Below are 23,237 nucleotides of genomic sequence, written 5' to 3' on the forward strand. Positions count from 1 at the left end.
AGATTATATCTTCAATTAACGAAATAAAATTATCTAATTTTATAACAATTTTTACTGTAGTAAATGAAACATTAGTAAGAAATGTGTACTTGAGTTGTCTAGTGTACAAGGAGAAACAACACAAGTTAAATCCCTTGAACGTAGGTAACTTGGTAAATAGCAATCATACTGAATAGAATGATATAACACAGACTGATAATATGAGTAGTAATGAAAATATATTTTGTGACTGCAAGGTTAGAAACAAATGTTTATTTAAGAATCATTGTAAGTAAAAAATTGTCGTTTACAGATATCAAGTGAAATCTGAAGCAAAGAGTTTCTTTCATATAGGGGCAACGCAAACTTTTATCAGGAAATGTATTTCTAATCACATTTACACCTTTAATAATAGTAACAGGTCCTCTTGTACAAGCCTCAGTAAATTTATTTGGGACTTGAAAAACAAGAAAAAAGTCTTTTCTGTGGAGTGGGAGATTGTAAGCAAGGCTGCTGCTTATAAAGTTGGAATTTTTTTTTTGCTTTATTTGCCTCGAAGAATTATACCAAATCATATATTCCCGGCGGTGCCTCTTAAATATGTGGATTGAGATTGGTTTTTCATATGTTCACGCATGTAAATGGGCTTTCAAAAACTACCATTAGATATATTATTATCATAAATAAATTAATTGTATGTTAAAGCTATTAGAACTTTGAATAGGTCAGTATTTCCTGTTTAATACACTAACCTCTATAACTATAAGAATAAAGAATTCTTAGTAGATATCATAGAAATATCAAATATATTAAAATATTGATATTTCATCTTAAATATGAGGAAGAAGACTGATCTTTCATGCATTCATGCATGTTTATGGGTGTTCAAAAACACCTATAGTTACATTACTATTGTAGAGATTAGAATTTTTGAATCTGTCGATGCTTCACGGTTTATTACACTAGCATCTGTAGATATAAGTATTAAAGAATGCTTAGGAGATATAATATTGATATAAAAATATTAATTAAATGAGAAAGATGTACACTTGGTTTTCTGTACTAGTAGCAGTATCATATATGGTTTCTATAGATTTAATTAAGCACGTTTCTCATGAATATGTCGTTGATATTTTATAATATAATTCATTAAACTAAGTTAAAGATAAAAGTATTGATTTTGTAATAGTTGTAGATTTAGTAATTTAGGTTTTTATATAAAATTTTTATCAATTGGATTTGCGTTTACGTTTTCCTTTGTGTACATAGTTTGTATTGGCGATTACTATACTTTAATATGGTAATAACAAGCAGTTTTTAATACGTCATATTTTTCGTTGTCTCCGATATTTTAACAACCGCACGCATCATGAATGTTACCGCTCTCTCTCCCTGATTCTTTCTCTCTCTCTAACACCTTGTTCACCTTAACAGCCACTCGGGCTCATTGAATGGCTTTCATCCCTTTGTGTCTAAGTGCTCGTGCCTTAGCTCTGACAACGCAACCTTCTTTTTTCGGTATCCTTTGTAATACAGTCGTTTCCCATTGCAGGGAAGTCCTTCTTAGAATTAATGTTAATTTCACTTTTTCGTTACTTGACTGAAAACAACAACGCCCAGTACTGGGCAAACAAAAAATAATTTTTGAAAGAAGTATTCTAACAATTTTCTTTTAAACAGTATTTTCGGTCCCAGGGCGAAAACTATAGTTAACACACAGACAATAGTTTAAATAACAATACAGTAATCAGCAAATTATAATAACAGAAACAACCAGAATCGAACTCACATAATAATGGTGGCAATCAGAATGACGCGAAGAAAAAAAGGTGTGACCTTGCTAGCTGAATTTTTTTTTATTACGATTGTAAAAATCATACATAGAGGGGGACATTACAAGGGATTACAAATACATAAAGATGTTATGAGTTCGTATGGACTTTTTTAAAATTTGAATTTCAGTTTATATAGTTTAATTTTGACTTTTGTTTTTAAAACTTTTCTTTTTTTTTAAACAGAGGGAACACACCCGGCAGTCTGTAAGGCCCAGCGAATATCTTTTCTTCCTTCGTTGATGATTAAGCTGGGTTACTAACACCCACCTTTCTCATCACATCCTTCCATCGTTTCTCATACACGCTCCGCGACAGGGTTTTCCTCTCGAACCCCATCTTGCTCTTCATATGGTACCTGAAGTAAGTTAGCAACCCGGGGCCAGAGACGAAGGACCTTGTCACGATACCTTCCAATCTTGATCTCTATACGCACTCTTTCAATATTGCAACCGTACAGAGAAAACATGCTTCACCTTCCTTTGAGAGTCCAGCTGGCGGTACCATCTTTATTATAGATCCAGCCGATAGCCGTACTCCACCCACATGCGACAACTTATCAAGCTCACAAGCTCCCGACATTGTACAAAAGCGTGCTGAACGGTTTCATTTTCCAGCCCACATCTTGGAGATGTCGGTGGCACTGACATTCCGTGCCTGGATAACTTTTCGAGAACAGGTAAAGCATTCCTGTAACACTGCCAGGTCAGGGATTTTTGGTAATTATCCAAATATCCCGGTGACAGTCCTACGAAACAGATTGGCGAGTTGGTTCTCGTCGAACCCCAGAGCTCTTCCTAGGACGTCATCATTTCTGTACTCTACTAGCCCTCTATAGAACACCGAGGTGGTATTCCTGCTGCCAGCCTCACCCGTCTTGTGAATAAGCGTAAGTGCCTATCAGAAGTCCTTTTGCCATTCAGTCAGATTACGTCTTTTTATGAAACCGGGATTAAATCTCTCCATAGAGGCCGATCGCGGGAGGAATGCCCCTGCCAGCAGATTCCACACCTTATCACCTTCCATGTGGCGCCAGAGATGTCTCAGCCTCAACGCACGTCTGCGCATCATTAGCCAAAGCATTCATAGCCCACCCTTTAACGGTTCCTGGCAGTAAACGGAGCGCCTAACAAGTAGCTTTCCTCCCTTCCACAAAAAGCGGAAAAGGAGTCGTTCCAAATTGTTTAGCCACGAATCGAGACAAGGAACAACGGTCAGGCGGTAGGTGATTACAGTTGCAATAAACACCTGTACCACGTCCGCTCTTCCTTTCAAGGACAGAGCCCTTCCGGACTAAGTCCGGACTAGAGTCTCTACCTTATCTGCCACCTCGCTCCAATTCTTCTCCGTCTGAGAGTCTGGTCCAAACCAAACTCCAAGCAACTTAACAGGACCATCTGTCCAGTGACCCACGACACTGAACGATATCGACTTGCTCCTCCAGGTGCCGAGCCGCAAGCCGATGGACTTGTCCTTATTGATTTTTTCCCCTGCCACCGCCTCGTATCCTCTGATAGCATTTTCTACACGAGGTAGCTGTGCTTCGTTACACACGATGAAGGTGACGTCAATCGCATAAGCAGAAGCGGACTTACTGCATCCGATCTCATTAGAGCTGCCTCCCAACTTCTCCAACTTCTTGAGCAATGGCTCAAGAACCAACACATACAGAAGCGGCGACAAGGGACAACTTTGACGAACTGAGCGCTTGATCGAAAACGGCTCCCTCAGCTAACCGTTTTAACCGTTTGGCGAAATGTGTTCCAATGAACACAGTACCACTAGGATGAGGTCGGGGAATTTTTTTAATGTCTGTATGATTTTTTGTTTGGGGAGGGGAGTCCATGGTAGTTGTTTTTTGTTCTTTTGTGTGTAACCTGGGTAAATTCCATCTCTTCGTTTTTATTCCGGAGCTTTTATTCGCTTTTTTTTCTGTTTTGTCATTTCCTGTTGTTTTCTCTGGCTTTTCTGCTTCTTTCACCGCGTCTTGGGGAGGGGCTTCGTTTTCTTTTTTCTTGGTATAAGTAGAGCGAACGTGGCCCTTCTGCCCACACTTAAAGCATCTGGGCCTACGTCTCTCTACTGACACACGAATTGTATGCCCCTCCCCTACAAACACCCTATGGGGCAAATTTTCAAGGGTCGCATTGACCGCTTGAACCACCATTTCTAAGGATTGTCCTCGCCAGTTTACCACTTCATTTTTCCTTCTTTGTAGGATTGAAATTTATTCCACCACGCCGTACACTGCTGCAGCCGCTACCCACATTACCTCATACCCTACCGGGATCTCTTCCACTGTCATTTTTGCGGTCCTGGAACCCAAGTAAGTGGACAGCTGCATTATCTCTTCGTTCTTCAACGTTTGTGTAGACACCTTGGCTACGCTAGGCGACTCGAAATGTGCCTCAATTGTGGCGCTTCTTGCTCCTCGGCTAACGTAGCGTACTTTATTCCAGATAGGTGCTATACATTTTTCTACCGCTTCTTTTTTTTACATCCATTATACGCTTTTCTTTGATGTTGTAGACTTTATACACAACTGCTTTCGCATTAATGGCTTGTACTGTCTCAGCGGGCAGCAACAACTTGGTCTCTGCTCCACTTTTTAAAATTAGATTTCTAAACTTGAATAGCTGGTCCATTGTTACTTCCGCAGAAATGGCTCAAGAGTCAGCACATACAGAAGTGGGGAGAGCGGACATCCTTGCCGAATAGACCGCTTGATAGAGAACGGCTGCGAAAAGAAACCGTTCACCCGAACGATCGAGTCGATGTTACTGTATAAGGAAATGAGCCAACCACCGAAGATGGGGCCCAGCCCGACCGCCGCCAGAACCGTCACCAGATACTGATGGTCAACCCTATCGAAAGCTTTAGCCTGGTCTAAATGTCCCAGGAATCCTAGATTGTCATGTATGCACCGGCCTGGGACGGCACAGGTTTATGCCTCCATGACCAGTCCAACCACGACCCGAGCCAATCTTTTAGCTAATACCTTGTCCAAAATCTTCAGCTCTGTATTAAGCAGAGTGATGAGCCGGAAATTATCTATACTATCCCCCTTGTCCGGGCCCTTTATAAGAAGTGCTACCACTCCCCGGCTGACAGATCTGGGGATGAACCCATTCTGTTGCCAGTTCGGGAAAACACATGCCAGTAATGTGCCCGAACAAGTCTGGCATACTCTTATAGAATTCGTAGGGAAGACCATCGAGCCCCGGCGACCTGTCCCCCAGGACAGTCCTTCAAGGCATCCTCAACTTCCGCAGCTTGTGACAGGCCCTTCACAACATTCCGTTTCCTGCCCCGAGAGACGCTGCAAACCGGCGAGGTAGACTGTAGGGTCTACTCTGCGCTCTGGTCCGCCGCTTCTCCCGAAAAAGCTGGCCAAAATGTTCGTAAAAGACCTTGCACATCTCCTCGGGTTCGTTTACCACTTTCCCTTGTTTGTTCGACATAAACTTTATTCTGGCATCATTGCTTTGTTAAACTTCTACCGCACGGACCCTTCTCGCAGTGCGAATTCCCTCTCGACCCATTGCACGACGTTTAGCCCTGACAATGTATCTTTCGTGTTTAGCTTCGAGGTGTTGGTTGAGCGCCAATCTCGCGGCCAAAACTCAGGATGCACTGCCACTTTCCAAAGTCTCTTCTAGGGCCTTAACTCAGCCCCTTTCTATTCTATTCTTTCTAGCTGCTTACTCTCTGCTGTATCTAATTGACTCAATGTTAATGGCTCTTTTGAGGGCTCTCCACCATCTGTTGGTAATAATGGTGCCTGTCAGAGCCTTCTTTACTAACAAATCCGGTTCCTGTACTCCACATCAGTCAAAAGAGACTTATTGAGCTTCTAGTAACCGGGACCTTGTTTACTTATCTAAAACAAGCGTACAGGACACACGCTTGTGGTCGCTATATCTAACATGATAAAATTGTGGACAACTAACTATGCTCTTATCTTTACGTCTAACTAAAATCCTGTCTAGATAAGATATAGAAGATCCGTCGCTATTCGTCTAGGTTCACACTGGAGCGTCCGGAAATTCTCATCTGTACCGATCTACTAGCTGAAAGCGACTGAGCAGACCGGTGAGGTATTGTTTTCCCTTCTACTTGGATTCGAGCCAATACAATCTACGCGTGCATCGCAGATTGTGTTAAAGTCACCTAATACAACTAAAGTGTGAGACGTGCCTAAGAAATTCTCTAGGCTTCTAAAAAATTCAGTTTGTCCAACCCCACAAGGAGCATAGACACCAACTAACTATTTTTTACCTCTGCTGATTGTCACATTGAGGACAACCAGCCTGCTTTACGGGTCGATAAAGATTGCTCTAGTTTCGGAAACCAGGTTTTTCTTGAGTAGAATTGCAACACCATACCCTCTCCCTGGTTGGCTTGGAGAAATAAATTTCTCGTAGCCGTTCAGGAGGGGAGAAAAGGCCCGCATCCCACTCAGCCTGGTTTCCGTGGCCACTATCACATCCAGTCAGTATGACCTGAGGTCATTAAGAAAGCGACCTTGCTTCCAGTCAGACTCCAGGCCACGTACCTTTATACAACTTAAAAAACGGCTTACCTTCTACTAGAGAAGGGATTGTATTCCCTTCTTTCTCTCGTCTGCGTCTTGCGTGGTCACCGTACATGGACTTGCTTAAGTCCATCCTTGGAGGGCCTATGTCTGTAGAGTAGTAACCATTCAACATTTGGAGGTTACGTAAGTCAATTGAATAAATTACAATTCCTTCAGGAAGTTTTATGTAATTTTCTTGATATATTTTCACCGTTGGAATGTTTTTGAGGCGTGTCATCAATTGATCGTTCTTTGCGTTAATCGCTACCAAGTTCGGCGTCTATTGCCATGTTATGGGACTCTTTCTCAGGACTAGAAGGGAGAGAATGTTTTTCCGGGGCTGGAAAGAGGGGATGCCCGGGGCCGGAGGGAGGGGATATCGGGGCCGGGAGGAGGGCATATCATTGTTTCTTTAGGTGAGTAGTGGTCGGGAGGGGCGGTATGTACTTTGTGTGTATCTGCAGAGGGGGTGCTTTTTTGTTTGTGTTAGAAGTGGAGGGGGTGGGATTGAGATGCTTTCTTTTGGGGATTTTTTTCCCTTTTTACAGTAGTCCATTCGTCTATAGTTCCCTCAATCCCGGCAGATTGAATATTACCACTGCCGGAGGTTTAGGGGTTGACCTCCTGCGTCTCTGCCTCCTTTTTTTCTGTATTATTTTTTGTCTCCGCCTTACGGGTAGGGCAATTTGCCCGAATGTGACCCTTTTTCCCACACTCATAGCAACGGGGTCTTTTCCCCTCTACTATTACCCGCAAGGTGGTTTCTACTCCTATATGAATATTTTCCATAATTTTTTTTAGCGCTTACGGTGCCGCTTGAATTATTACCTCTAGACCCTGTCCTTTCCAGTTTTGCTGGTGGATCTTCGAGGCTTCCAAGATTGTAATTTTATCATAAAGGCTGTGCATAGCCAAGTTACATTTATTTCTGGCGGAATCTCATCAATGGTTATACGTTACGTACGTCTACATAAATCTGTTGACAGCAACACGATGTCAGCTGTTCTTAGTGGTTTCACTGAATGCATCTTCGCTTTTTCTTCACTTTTGAAATAGACCACAATGGTCACAAATTTTTTAACTCTGGTCAGGAACGCTATGTCATGCCAGATTAGCTGGAGGCATTTCTCCACATCTTCCTTTGACGCCTTGTCCAGTATTTTCTCCTTTACAATGACTTTTAAATACGATAATTTTTCTTGCCGTATTTTCAATAATTTCGTAAGGGAGGGTGGCTTTCACATCATTTCCCTCCCTGGCAAACATATTCTGGTATTACATCAACGATTCGGGTTCAATGTTCAGTCTTTCCTTCTGGATTTGCGGTCAATTCTTCATGCTTAGGCTTTTCGAACATTCAATAGACAACAATTTACCGGATTCTTCAATTTTCTTCCCGACAATGAACATTTTTTCGCAATTTTCAATTTTATCTTCTTCAGAGGAAATATTCGTATTTTGGGGAAAAAATCCATCCCACAAACAAACAGATTATTTGTTTATTCCCCCCCCCTCACAGAGGGGAATAAGTTTCACTACGTCTGCGAAACGCAGAACGTAATTAATACAACAGAACAATATAACAGAAAAAGAGTTCAACAATACCAACAACTTCAACAACAGCAATTTCAACAAGCAAATCAACAGCAATCCAATAACCAACTCAAAAAAGGAGTAATTTTGAATTAATTTTAATTCGGGGCACAAGGCCCAAACACAAAGGAAACATACATAGACATGCGGGGACAAACAACACATAAAAGGATGAATGAAAATGAAATAATTACATGAAAATGAAATAATTACATGAAAATGAAATAATTACATGAAAATGAAACGGCCAATAAAGGCAACACCGCAACGGAAAGTGCGAGGAGTATTAATGTAGTATATGGAAATCGGACAAAAAGCGTAAGCCAGTGTCAACAGTGGTTCCAGAAATTCCGAACCAGAAACTACAGCCTAGAAGATGAAACATTTCATCACCCATTCTTATATATGTGTGTGTGTGTGTGTGTGTGTGTGTGTGTGTGTGTGTGTGTGTGTGTGTGTGTGTGTGTGTGTGTGTGTGTGTGTGTGTGTGTGTGTGTGTGTGTGGTTTCAAGAAGGAAGCAAGACATTGAACAATATATTTTGCAATGTATATCTTATAATGTGAAATATTATCTATAAGATATGTTCATGTATAAGAAAACAAACATTAACGTATGCTCATAAAAAAATACTATATTTCAACCGTTTATCTGATGTTTCTATATATATTACTTTATCGTTATATTAGTTAACATGCCGTGCAAATAATCGTTCGGAATTGCTGAACGTTCGTTTTCTCTTTTTTACACAAGAAGAAACATTATTAAATTTTTACATGTTTTGCTCTATTAAAATTTTTGATTTTTACATTGTAGAAATATAATTTTGTTTTTGTAATCACTTATAATGTTTAACATTAATTAAATTTTTTTTCCTATTTTTCAAACTTTTATTTATGTTTAGCGTGTATGCGTTTGTTGCTTGTTTGTGTGTGTGTGTTTCCTTCCCCGTATGTCTGTATTTTATTGTTGCGAGAATAATAAACTGTGGCTATAACTTATGTGCTTCTTAAAATGGATATTTGTGATAAAGGGGAAAAATATAATAAAAAACACAGGCAATGATAATTCGAGAAGAAAAGACTTAAAACGTAAAATATACATTGAAATTAGAAGCACAAACAGCTGTTATTATTTCACACTTTAAAACTGCTGTGACAGGTTTTACTCTTTTGTTTGAGGGTACGTGTGCATGCATCTATTAGTAAATATTCTAACCGTGTCTAATTTACTTTTAGATTAGCTAAGTCTGAATGTAACGAAAAAATAACAGCAACATCCAAAAAACATATTACAAATATTATAATACAAAAATCAATGACGGTATAAAGAACATGTTTCCAGAATACATCGTCAACAACAACAATAAGGAAGTTCTCTGAAACAGAAGTCAGTGACGTGACACTGCAGCAATACAAGGGCGATCATAAATCAATGCACGAAAATAAATCTAGAAAAGAAGATGAATGGAAAGGACCTTTAAAAAAATCAGCAGAAATGATGATGATAATGATGATGATGATGATGGTTGTGGTGGTGAGACTAGTGATCATGGTGATGTTGATGATGGTGGTGGATATCGTGGTAGTTCTGGTGATGTCAGCGGTGATCCTTGTGATGATGGTGGTGTAGAAGAAACGAAACATTTCTTCCATATTTTAAAATGATTGATCATATAAAAAGATTTACATTCGTGTAAGTAGCAATGAGAACAATGAGAAGGCACTACTACTACTACTACTACTACTACTACTACTACTACTACTACTACTACTACTACTACTACTGCTGCTGCTGCTGCTGCTACTCCTGCTGCTGCTGCAAGTACTACTACTACTACTACTACTACTACTACTACTACTACTACTACTACTACTACTAGCAATAATGGCTTCAAATGTTGCCACAAGGGCGGCGATTTTGGGGAGGGGGATATGTCGATTTCATCGACCCCAGTGTTGAACTGGTACTTATTTTATCGACCCTACATGATGAAAGGCAAAGTCGACCTTGACAGAATTAGTACATAGCGATAGACGAAATACTGCTAAGCATTTCTCCCGGCGTGCTAACCATTATGGCAGCTCACCAACTTTAATAATAATAATAATAATAATAATAATAATAATAATAATAATAATAATAATAATAATAATAATAAGAAGAAGAAGAAGAAGAAGAAGAAGAAGAAGAAATAAGAAGAAATAAGAAGAAATAATAAGAAATAATAAGAAAAAAACACCGGGGAAGTTTAACATGTGAGTACGATAAATCACTGCTCCGAAACTTATTCCAAAACATCGGAAATAAAGACATCGCATGGAGCCAAAAAATAGCTGACAAAGGGTTGGACTATACCCGAGTAAGTAATACTCATTGAAATTTATTTCTATTTTTCTAAATATAATGATGCATTTTAACTTGATACCTCCACTACCCGAACAGCGATCGTAAACACACGTGTTACATCAAAATCAGACCATCTTCGAACCCCAAAACACCATGTACAAAAAAATTACAAACAGATTAAATAACCGGTATTACTCCACCCAAGAATAACAACCGAGAAGGACGTACTGTAAGCTTGTTACGAAAAAAGTACGAAGATATGAACGTGCAAAACAATCTGACAACAGAAATAAACGAACCGGTACCCTACGAAAACGATGACCGTCAAAATAAAGGGCAGGACGTTGTTCCTCATGTCCCGCAAACAAAACCAAAACGGCATAAATGGACACGTGAGAAACACAGGAATAGAAATATAAGAGAATTATTAACCTCTAATTTTGACCCCAAGGAAACCAACGTTGGAGTTTCTGCACGCGGTACCTTGAAAAGAGCTGCAAGGGAAGTAAGCCTTGTTCATTGTGCAACAACATGAGCTAATTCAATTGCATCAAAAATCAGAACAGACATTTTATGATTTACACGGATGGTGAAACGTGTACGTAGCAGAATGCACCAAACACAACTTGATTTTTATTGGTTGTACAACAGAACAATTACACAAAAGATTGCATGGGCACAGATATGACGTCAGGCACAATAACAGTAGTTCAACAAATCTTGCCGAACATTTTGCATCAAACGGCTGCAATTTTGAAAAAGACTTGAAAGTGCATATTTTCAGTAAATGTTCGGAACCTACTACACTTTCAGTCCGCAGAATGCATGAGGAGAAATATATTTGTGAGGTATTAGCATCACACCCGGGAGGGATGAACAAAATGACAGGGGAATTTCACAAAACAGTTTGATTAAATATTCTTCTTTAAACTTTCTTTTTCCTTTACTTTTCTTTTTTTCTCTTTTTTCTTTCTTTTCCTTTGCCAATTGTGTACACGAAAATTGAAGACTGATGATGTCATTCTGTCAACCTGGGAACGCTGGTTGCTCTCATTCAAATTTTTAATTTGATTTCCTATGTATCACTTTTCATTTTGAACTCTACAAAGACAGGCAAGCTGTCGAAATATCGTTCAACCAATAAAATATCTATTGGAATCGCTTCGCGTTCTTCCTATTGTCTACTAATAATAATAATAATAATAATAATAATAATAATAATAATAATAATATGCATGGTAAGTATGTGGATCGTAGCAAACAAGCTGATGTCGACCAGAAACGCACGCATCAGTGGTTACGAAGTTCAGGGCTAAAAGCAGAGAGTGAAGGTTTCATATTGGCTGCTCAAGACCAAAGCTTATTAACTCGGAACTACCAAGCCAATGTGATAAAAAATGGAGCTGACCTAAAATGCCGATTTTGTAACGATGCGATTGAAACTATAGACCACCTAATCTCAGGGTGTAGAGTCTTAGCACCTGTAGAATATAAAGCAAGACGTGACAGAGTTGGCCAGTATTTACACTGGTCAGTATTTACACTGGTCAGCATTATAAAATCAAAACCGCTGACAAATGGTATAAACACCATCCTGAAGCTGTGACTGAAGGAGAAAATGTATCGATTCTCTGGGACTTACCCGTACATACTGACAAGGCTATAAAAGCTAATAAACCGGATATCATCATAAAAGATCAGACAAAGAAGACGTGTTTATTAATTGACTTGAGTATTCCCTCTGATCATAATATAGCGGCGAAAGAATTTGACAAGATCAGTAAATATAAAGACTTGCTAATAGAAATTGAAAAAATGTGGCACCTCAAGGCGACTACCATACCAGTTATTGTAGGATCTCTAGGAATGATAAAAAAAGGTACTGAAACCTATTTGAAAATGATACCAGGCTTACCATCCCTACAGGAAGTGCAAAAAATCGTGTTAACTGGAACGACTCATGTACTGAGAAGAGCATTATCGCTGTGAAAACAACATCCATTCATGATTTAAAAAAAAAAAAATTTTTTTTTAAATACATGGTTTACCTGTGAATTTGCGTGTGTAAACTGGGATTGCATACAACGAGTTTCTCTGCCCTAGGTGTACGGAAAACACTCGGCGAGAAATGGAAGAAGATTTGAAGAAAGAAGGAAAAAAACAACATAATAATAATAATAATAACAACGGGGACGTTTAACATATGAGAGCAATAAAACACTGCTCCGAAGTCTATCCAAAAGCATCGAGAATAAAGACAACAAATGGAGCCTGAAATAACTGACAAAGTGTTGGACTATATCCGAGTAAATAGTCCTCATTAAAATTTATTTCTATTTTCCGAATGAAACGTATTTTTTTAAGTATGCGTCACCTCCGTCACTCGCACAACACGTGTAAACAGGCTCGTCACGCTGACAAAGAGCTGGACTATATCCGAGTGAGTAATGCTCATTAAAAGTGTTGGGCTATATCCGAGTATGTAATACTATAATTTATTTCTATTTTCCAAATTAAATTATGTATTTTAACTGTCATTTCCATCACCCGCACAACACGCGTAAACACGCTTGCCACACCACGATTCAATCAACAACAGACCACCTCCATCACAAACCACCATGCACAAAAATTGAAAAGTAAATTAAATAATACCCGTATTATCCAACTCAAGGATAACAAATGGGTAGTACGTACTTTAACCTTGTTCCACAAAAAGTACGAAAAACTACACGTGCAAAACCAGTTAACACCAGAAATGAACGGACTGGTACCCAACGAAAATGATGACCATAAAAATAAAGAGCCAGATGTTATTCCTCATGTCCCGCAAATAAAATCAAAAAAGCATAAATGTACACGTGAAGAATATATTTCAATTCTACACGTTTATTTTACAGCGGTTCTCTCCCCACAGAACGAAAACACAACAAAATATACATATAAAATCTCAAAGAAAAATGACCTAGATAAAGATTTGGATACAGTAATGAACCCTGATAAACTGGCTAACATGCGGAGATATATTCTCAAAACACAAAAAAAATATATCAGAAATAGAAATAGAACACTAAAAAGGAAAAATACATCAAGAAAACGTAGATAGCAACCACCCAGTAACGCCAGATAATATCATAAGCGCTGGGACGGTAAAACACGTAGACAGATGTAACATGTCCAACAAAGAGGAAGTAAACAATGGAAGACAACAAACTCAGACTGTAAGAATGCATAGTGATAAGCAAAATGCACCAAATCAGAACACCACAAACATAAATATAATTGGGAAGCAATACGAAACAAATCTAAAACTTGAAAACAGTAAAGGTGAAATTGATGATTATGATGCTCTAAAAATGAGCATAATCAAAGAATTGAAAGCCACAGATCTCCGTATGGACCACCGATTGTACCTCCCAAAAATTAAAATTCAGAATAAAACAACACCAATAATAAATAGCATGAACATGGCCGTCACAGAACTAATAGTCACAGAAATAAAAGTCAATATGGCCAGGCTAAACGATATAATATACGCAGCGGCCTCTGTGGCCACAAAAGACGCTGGATACCCCCTCAAACCCATCCAAACAGGAGTATCACCACCCAAACAAACCCTGTGGATAAATAATACCCAGAAAAGAATAGAAAATAAGAGAAAGTATCTGTCAATCCTTAATGAAACTAGTAGACAATCAACACTACTAAGCAACTAAAAGAGAAGAAAAATACTACGTAAATACAAAATTACAGAACAAGGTATACCTAAGGTAAAAGAACAGCTGAAGCAAGATATCCTCATCAGAGCACAAACAATCTGCCGGTGAGAGAAACGCCAACGTTTGTTTGAACAAAACAAACAGCTCAACTCAAATCTCAAAAGATTCTACCAAGAACTTGGCAAAAATAAAATAGAGATCAATGCAACTCCAACTACAGAGGAGGAAGTCGAAGAATGTTGGAAAGGAATATGGTCGGTGAAGGAACAACCTCAGAAAAGGTCTATCAAAACAACGAACACAGCACCTGAACAACTCTGGACCCTTATAACAACTGAAGAGGTCACTCAGGCACTGTAAAGGCTAAGCAACTGGAAGGCATGCGGCACGACAAGATCCCCAAGTTCTTGTTAAAATACCTAACAAGAATACACGTAAAAAGCTGGCTGACAATTTTAACGAAATACTATCAGAGGCAGAGACTATGCCTGAATGGCTCACGAAAGGGAGAACTATCCTAATTCTCAAATCCACTGAAACGGCAAACCCACAAAATTACAAACCGACAACTTGTCTCTTTACGATTTACAAAGCCTTTTCTGCAATAACATCGCAGAGAATGAGCAAGCATCAGGAAGAAAACAACCCGTTTCCAGAAGAGCAGAAGGGGCAGAAAGAAGAAGCGTCTAAGTATGGCCTAAATCAATTACCGAAAGGCTTTTGATAGTATTCCGCACACATGGGTCCTAGAAACACTAGCCATGAACAAAGTAGCACCAATAACCATAAAATATATAAAACATTCCATGAATAAATGGCAGAAAATGTGACAACTCCAAACAAAAGAGGGATTTATAAAAGCCAAAGCCATCCCCATTAGAAGAGGAATATTCCAAGGAGACATACTCTCTCCACTCCTTTTCTGCTGGGCACTGACACCTTTATCTGACATGCTAAACAGAACTCTATGTGGATACAACTGTTATGCAAAACAATCAGCAACATCTTATATATGGATGATCTAAAACTGTACACTACAAATGATAAACAGCTGGAAACAATACTACAGACAGTACATGGATTTACCAAACAGATAAATATGAAATTTGGCTTAGAAAATATGACAAAGCAACCTTGAAAAACGGAAAACTAGTTAGGAGTAGCAACATCACACTAAATAAAGCAAATGAAATAAAAGAATTAGACCAAAACCAGATATACAAATACTTAAGAATAAATGAACTAGATACGATACAACACACACAAATGAAAGAGAAGATATAGACGAGTTAGATTAATACTGAAAACGAAGCTCAATGCGAAAAACAAGATAATAGGTATCAACACTCTAGCCTTCCCAGTTATAAGTTACAGCTGCAATATTCTTAACTGAGCTCTAAATGAACTAATGAGAATAGACAGGAAAGCAAGAGAAATAATGACAGGATTTAGAATGCACCACCCAAAATCTGGCATAGAAAGGTTATATATACAGCGTATGGAAGGTGATAGAGGCCTTATACAGCTAGAAAACTATTACAAAATAGCAACCATAGGACTACAAAGATACCTTCACTGGAAGCAAGGAAAACTAATACAAATATCCACAAAACACGAACAAAGCAAAAAGCTGTTTTCAGCTTTTAAGGAAGCTGACAATTACAAAAAAGAAGTCATAGTACCTAACAACTATGAAAAAGAAGAGATAACAAAAGCTGTAAAACAACTGAAATCCAAACTAAAACTGGAACAGCAACGGATTATGATAAAACGATGGCAAGAAAAGCTCCTTCACGGCAAACACTGGATTAAACTAAACAAAAAAGAAATAGACAAAGCAAAATCCCAACAATCGCTGAGAAGCTCAGGACTCAAAGCAGAAACTGAAGGATTTTTAATTGCAGCACAAGATCAAATCCTCCCTACCAGAGATTACCAAAACATGCAAAGAAAAGAAATACAACAACTAACTGCCGAATATGTGCTGATGAAGAAACAATAAATCATAATGTGTCTAGCTGCCCAGTACTGGATAAGAAGGAATATATTCACAGACACAACAGAGTTAAGACCTATATACACTAGAAGCTGTGCCAACACTACGGAATAACAACAGAAATAAGATGGTATAGACACACCCCAGTAACGGTCACAGAAAATGAGAAAGCGACCATACTCTGGGATATGCCAATACACGCAGATAGAGAAATCAAGGCCAATAGGCCGGATATAGTTGTCAGAGGTCATCGAGAAAATCTTTTTCTAATTGATGTATCAATGCCAACAGATGACAATGTTTCTCTAAAAGAAACAGAGAAACCTTCAAAATACAAATACCTGGAAATAGAGGTAACTCGAATGTGGAGCTAAAAACAGAAACGATCCCTATCATAATAAGCGCATTAGCTATGATAAAAATATTCAGACAAATACATAACAAAAACACCATAACTTACAAGTATATATAACATACAGAAAATAACACTCGTAGGCACCGCACACATCCTACGTAAATCACTTTCAATAAAGTAAAAATGAGAGCATCGTAGCAAACCACATGACATACCCAAGGCACACAGTGCTGCGCTCGGTAGTGCAGTGAAAGTACGTGATACAAGTAAGATTAACGAATAATAATGATAATAATAATAATAATAATAATAATAATAATAATAATAATAATAATAATAATAATAATAATAATAATAATAATAATAAGGATAACACCGGGGAAGTTTAACATGTGAGTACGATAAATCACTGCTCCGAAACTTATCCAAAAACATCGGAAATAAAGACATCGCATGGAGCCCAAATATAGCTGACAAAGGGTTGGACTATACCCGAGTAAGTAATACTCATTGAAATTTATTCCTATTTTTCCAAATATAATGATGTATTTTAACTTGATACCTCCACTACCCGAACAGCGATCGTAAACACACGTGTTACATCAAAATACAGACCATCCCCAAACCCAAACACCATATACAAAAAATAGCTGACAAAGGGTTGGACTATATCCGAGTAAGTAATACTCATTGAAATTTATCTCTATTTTTACAAATATAATGATGTATTTTAACTTGATACCTCCACTACCCGCACAGCGATCGTAAACACACGTGTTACATCAAAATCAGACCATCTTCGAACCCCAAAACACCATGTACAAAAAAATTACAAACATATTAAATAACACCGGTATTATTTCACCCAAGAATAACAACCGAGAAGTACGTACTGTAAGCTTGTTAAGAAAAAAATACGAAGATATGAACGTGCAAAACAATCTGACAACAGAAATAAACGAACCGGTACCCTACGAAAACGACGACCGTCAAAATAAAGGGCCGGACGTTGTTCCTCATGTCCCGCAAACAAAACCAAAACGGCATAAATGGACACGTGAGGAACACATTTCGATCCTACACGCCTATTTCACAGCAGTACTCTACCCAAAAAACGAAAACGCAACAACACATACATATAAAACATGGAAGAAAAATAATGTAAATATAGACCTCGATAAAACAATGAACCCTAACAAACTAGCTAACATAAGAAGATATATTCTAAAAGCAAAAAAAATATCAGAAATAGAAATAGAGCAATTGAAAGAAAAAATACATCAGGAAAATCTAGATAGTAGTCACACAGCAATGCCAAATAATAATATAAACACTGAGATAGCAAAACACGAGGACAAACGTAACATGCCCGGCAAAAACGAAGTAAACAAAAAACAACAAACCCAGACCGTAGAGATGTATAATAGTGTACAAAAAGCACCAATCCAGAACACCACAGACAAACATATGAATGCAAAGGAAGGTAAAACAAATATAAAGCCTGGAAATAACGAAGGGAAACCTAATAATTACGATACTATGAAAATGAAAATAACCGAAGAACTGAAAACCACAGATCTTAGAATGGACCACAGATTATATCTCCCAAAAATCAAAATAGACAATAAAACAACATCAATAATAAATAGCATAAACCTGGCCGTCACGGAACTAACAACCACAGAAACAACAGGCAATATCACTGAGCTAAATGACATGATATATGCGGCAGCCACTGCAGCCACAAAAGAAGCAGGATACTCACTCAAACCCATCCGAACAGGAGTTCTACCACCCAAACAGACCTTGTGGATAAATAACATCCAGAACAAAATTAAAAAAAAGAGAAAAGATTTATCGATTCTCAACGAAATTAGTAAACAATCAACACTACTAAGTAACAAGAAGAAAACAAAAATACTGTACAAATACAGCATTACAGAAAAAGACTTACCTGAGGCAAAAGAAAAACTAAAGCAAGACATCCTTGCCAAAGCACAGAGGATCCGCCGGTATGAGAAACGCCAACGTTTCTTTGAACAAAACAAACAGTTCAAATCCAACCCCAAAAAACTCTACCAAGAACTGGGTAAAAATAAAATAGACATTACTTCAGCACCAACAGCAGAAGAACTAGAGAAATTCTGGAAACAAATATGGTCGGTGAAGCAACAACCCCAAAAAAGGACCATTAAAACAACGAACTTAGCACCTGAGCAACTCTGGGCCCCTATAACAACTGAAGAGGTCACCCAGACACTGCAAAGACTAAGCAACTGGAAAGCACCTGGACACGACAAGATCCCCAATTTCTGGTTAAAACACCTGCCAGCAATGCATAAAAAGCTGGCAGAAAAGTTTAACAACATAATAGCAGATCCAGAAACAATGCCTGAATGGCTCACAAAAGGGAGAACCATCTTAATCCCCAAATCCACGGAAACGGAGAAACCACAAAACTATAGACCTATAACCTGTCTCCCTACGATCTACAAAGCCTTTACTGCAATAATATCGCAGAGAGTGAGTAAACACCTGGAAAATAACAACCTGTTTCCAGAAGAGCAGAAGGGATGCTGCAAGGGCTCATACGGCTGTAAAGATCAATTATTGATCAATAAAGCCATAACTGAAGACAGCCGCAGAAAGAAGAAAGGCCTCAGTATGGCCTGGGTGGACTACCAAAAGGCTTTCGACAGTGTTCCCCACACGTGGATTCTGGAAACACTAGCCATAAACAAGGTGGCACCAATTATCATAAAATACATAGAGCACTCAATGAACAAATGGCAGACAGTGCTACAGCTCCAAACAAAAGAGGGACTTGTGAAAACGAAAGCCATCCCCATTAGAAGAGGAATATTCCAGGGAGACACGCTCTCTCCACTCCTGTTCTGCCTGGCACTCACACCTCTAACAGAATTGCTAAATAGAACTGGATGCGGTTACAAATGCTATGGAAAAACAGTCAGCCACCTTCTATATATGGATGACCTAAAATTATATGCAAAAAACGACAAAGAGCTAGAAACACTACTACAGACAGTACACGGCTTTACCAAGGAAATAGAAATGAAATTCGGATTAGAAAAATGTGCCAAAGCAACCCTGAAAAGAGGAAAATTAGTTAAAAGTAGCAATATAACACTAGATAAAGCCAATGAAATAAGAGAACTAGACGAAAGCCAACCATATAAGTATTTAGGAGTCAATGAACTAGATAGGATACAACATACACAAATGAAAGAAAAAATAAAGAAAGAGTACTATAGACGAGTTAGATCAATACTAAAAACAGAGCTCAATGCTAAAAACAAGATAATGGGTATCAACACTTTAGCTGTCCCAGTTATAAGCTACAGCTACAACATCCTTAACTGGACACTAAACGAACTATGTAAAATAGACAGGAAAACAAGAAAAATAATGACAGGATATAGGATGCACCACCCAAAATCTGACATAGAAAGGCTATATATACAACGCACAGAAGGTGGCAGGGGTCTTATACAGCTAGAAAACTATTATAAAATAACCACCATAGGACTGCAAAAATACCTACTCCAGAAGCAAGGGAAACTAATACAAATAGCCACAAAACACGAGCAAAACAAAAAACTGTTTTCAGTATTTAAGGAAGCTGACAAATACAAACAAGAAATCAATCTACCTAACAAATACGAAGAAGAAGAAGAAGAAACAACAAAAGCTATAAAACAAATAAAATCCAAACTAAAACTAGAACAGCAACGGACCATGATAAAACGATGGTAAGAAAAGCCCCTACATGGTAAATACTGGGCTAAACTAAATGCGAAAGAAATAGACAGAGAAAAATCCCAGCAATGGCTGAGAAGCTCAGGACTCAAAGCAGAGACTGAAGGATTTTTAATTGCTGCACAAGACCAAAGCCTCCCCACCAGAAATTACCAAAAACACATAATGAAAAGAAATATAACAAGTAACTGTAGAATATGTGGAGATCGACAAGAAACAATAAATCATATTATCTCTGGCTGCCCAGTCCTGGCTAAGAAGGAATATATTCACAGACACGACAGAGCTGGGACCTATATACACTGGAAGCTATGCCAACATTATGGAATAGCAACAGAAAAAAGATGGTATAAACACACGCCAGAAAAGGTCACAGAAAACGAGAAAGCAACCATACTCTGGGATATGCCAATACACACAGATAGAGAAATTAAGGCAAATAGACCAGATATAGTTGTCAAAGATCATGAAGGAAAAAAAATGCCTTCTAATTGATGTTTCAATACCAGCAGATGACAACGTTTCTCTAAAAGAAATGGAAAAACTTTCAAAATACAAAGACCTGGAAATAGAGATAACTCGAATGTGGAATCTAAAAACAGAAACAATTCCTATCATAGTAGGTGCCTTAGGTATAATAAAAAAATATTCAGACAAATACATAACAAAAACACCAGGACTTACAAATATATATAACATACAGAAAATTGCACTACTGGGTACTGCACACATTCTACGCAAAACACTTTCAATACAGTAAACATAAGAGCACCACAGCAAACCACAGCACGTACCCAAGGCGCACAGAGCTGCGCTCGGTAGTGAAGTGAAAGCACGTTATAAAAATAAAACTACTGAATAATAATAATAATAATAATAATAATAATAATAATAATAATAATAATAATAATAATAATAATAATAATACTGAAATATGTAATGTTGACAGAAAAATACGAAAACTGTTGACAATGCATAGAATGCACCACCCTAAGGCAGATATAGAACGTCTTTATCTGCCAAGAAAAGAAGGAGGCCGAGGACTTTTACAGCTGGCATTATCAATGAAGGTAGCCACAATTGGCCTAGACACCTATCTGAAAAACTCTGAGGACTGGATGCTAAAACTTGTCTTAAAATATGAAAGCAAGAAAGCATCTTACTCAGTAACAAAACAGGCAAAGGAATATCTAAGTGAATTCCAATTGCAACACATTCAAGAATTAGACGAACTAGAAACACCTGCAGAAAATCTAAGCGCTTGAAAACCCGTGCTAAAATTGCTGCCTTAGCTATTATGACTGAAAAATGGTATGGAAAACCTCTCAATGGCAAATACCCAAAGAGAGCGAATAATGCAGATATTGACAAAGCCCTTACCCACCAATGGTTAATGGCCTCTGGCTTGAAATCAGAAACAGAGGGGTTTATCATAGCAGCCCAAGATCAATGCCTACCTACAAAGAAGTACCAGGCCAACATATTAAAGAACGGCAGCTCCCCATTATGTCGTATATGCCAACAACAAAATGAGACCATCGATCATGTTGTCTCCATGTGCAGTCTGCTTGCGCCTACAGAGTATCTCAACAGGCATGATAGAGCTGCACAATATATTCACTGGGTAATATGCAAAAACCTGAACTTGCCCCATGATAAAAACTGGTGGGAACACAAACCACCCCCAGTACTTGAAAATGATCACATTGCACTCCTCTGGAACTTCACCATTCAAACTGACAGAAAGATAGACGCAAATAGGCCAGACATCATACTGAAAGACTTCAGACAAAAATCATGCCTCCTCATTGATATGACTGTCCCAATCGATATAAACGTATCTGTCAAGACCTACCAAAAACTGAGCAAATATAAAGATCTTGAAATAGAAATTAGCAAAATGTGGAATCTGAAGACAAAAACAATACCTATTGTCATAGGTGCCCTGGGAATGACAGCGAAACGGGCTGATTACTACCTAGATCAGATTCCAGGAAACCCCAAAATGGCTGAAGTTCAAAAGATAGTGCTCATGGGAACTGCCCATATCCTACGTAAAATACTGTCTATGTGATCACAAATTTTAAAGCAAACATAATTTTCTTATGGTTTCTTAAACATTCACTTGAACAAAACTGTACAAATCCAAATATATGGTACCCTAGGCATAACACCTACATGAACTTCTAACTTGTTGTCTCTTGAGGTCTCTGGGTGAGACTTGGATCCAACTTGTACAAATGCAAAACAAAAGTCAAACATAAAATAATAATAATAATACACCGGGGAAGTTTAACCTGTGAGAGCGATAAAACACTGCACCGAAATTTATCCAAAAACATCGGAAATAAAGACATCACATGGAGCCAAACATATTTACAAAGGGTTGGACTATATCCGAGTAAGTAATACTCATTGAAATTTATTTCTATTTTCGAGATGAAATGATGTATTTTAACTGGATATTATCTCCACTGCTCGCACAGCACATGTAAACACGCTTGATACATTACGATCCATCAACACCAGACCATCTCCGGCCCCAAACACCATGTACAAAAATAATTACAAATAAATTAAATAATACCTGTATTATTCAACCCAAGAATAACAATTGGGAAGTGCGTACTTTAAACTTGTTACACAAAAAGTATGAAAAACTACACGTGCAAAACAATTTGACAACAGAAATGAACGGACCGGTATCCAACGAGAATGATGACCGTCAAAATAAAGAGCCGGACGTTGTTCCTCATGTCCCGCAGATAGAACCAAAAAGGCATAAATGGACACGTGAGGAATATATTTCAATCCTACACTCTTATTTTACAGCAGTGCTCTAACCAAAGAACGAAAACTCAACGACACATAAAATATGGAAGAAAAATAACCTAAATAAAGACTTGGATACAGCAATGAACCCTAATAAACTAACTAACATACGAAGATATATTCTCAAAGCAAAAATATATCAGAAATAGAAATAGAACAATTGAAAGGAAAAATACATTAGGAAAATGTAGATAGTAGCCACACAACAATGCCAAATAATATAAACACTG

This window comes from Octopus bimaculoides, chromosome 10 (assembly GCF_046866305.1).
Source record: "Octopus bimaculoides isolate indiv1 chromosome 10, ASM4686630v1, whole genome shotgun sequence".
Taxonomy (NCBI): Eukaryota; Metazoa; Mollusca; class Cephalopoda; order Octopoda; family Octopodidae; genus Octopus; species Octopus bimaculoides.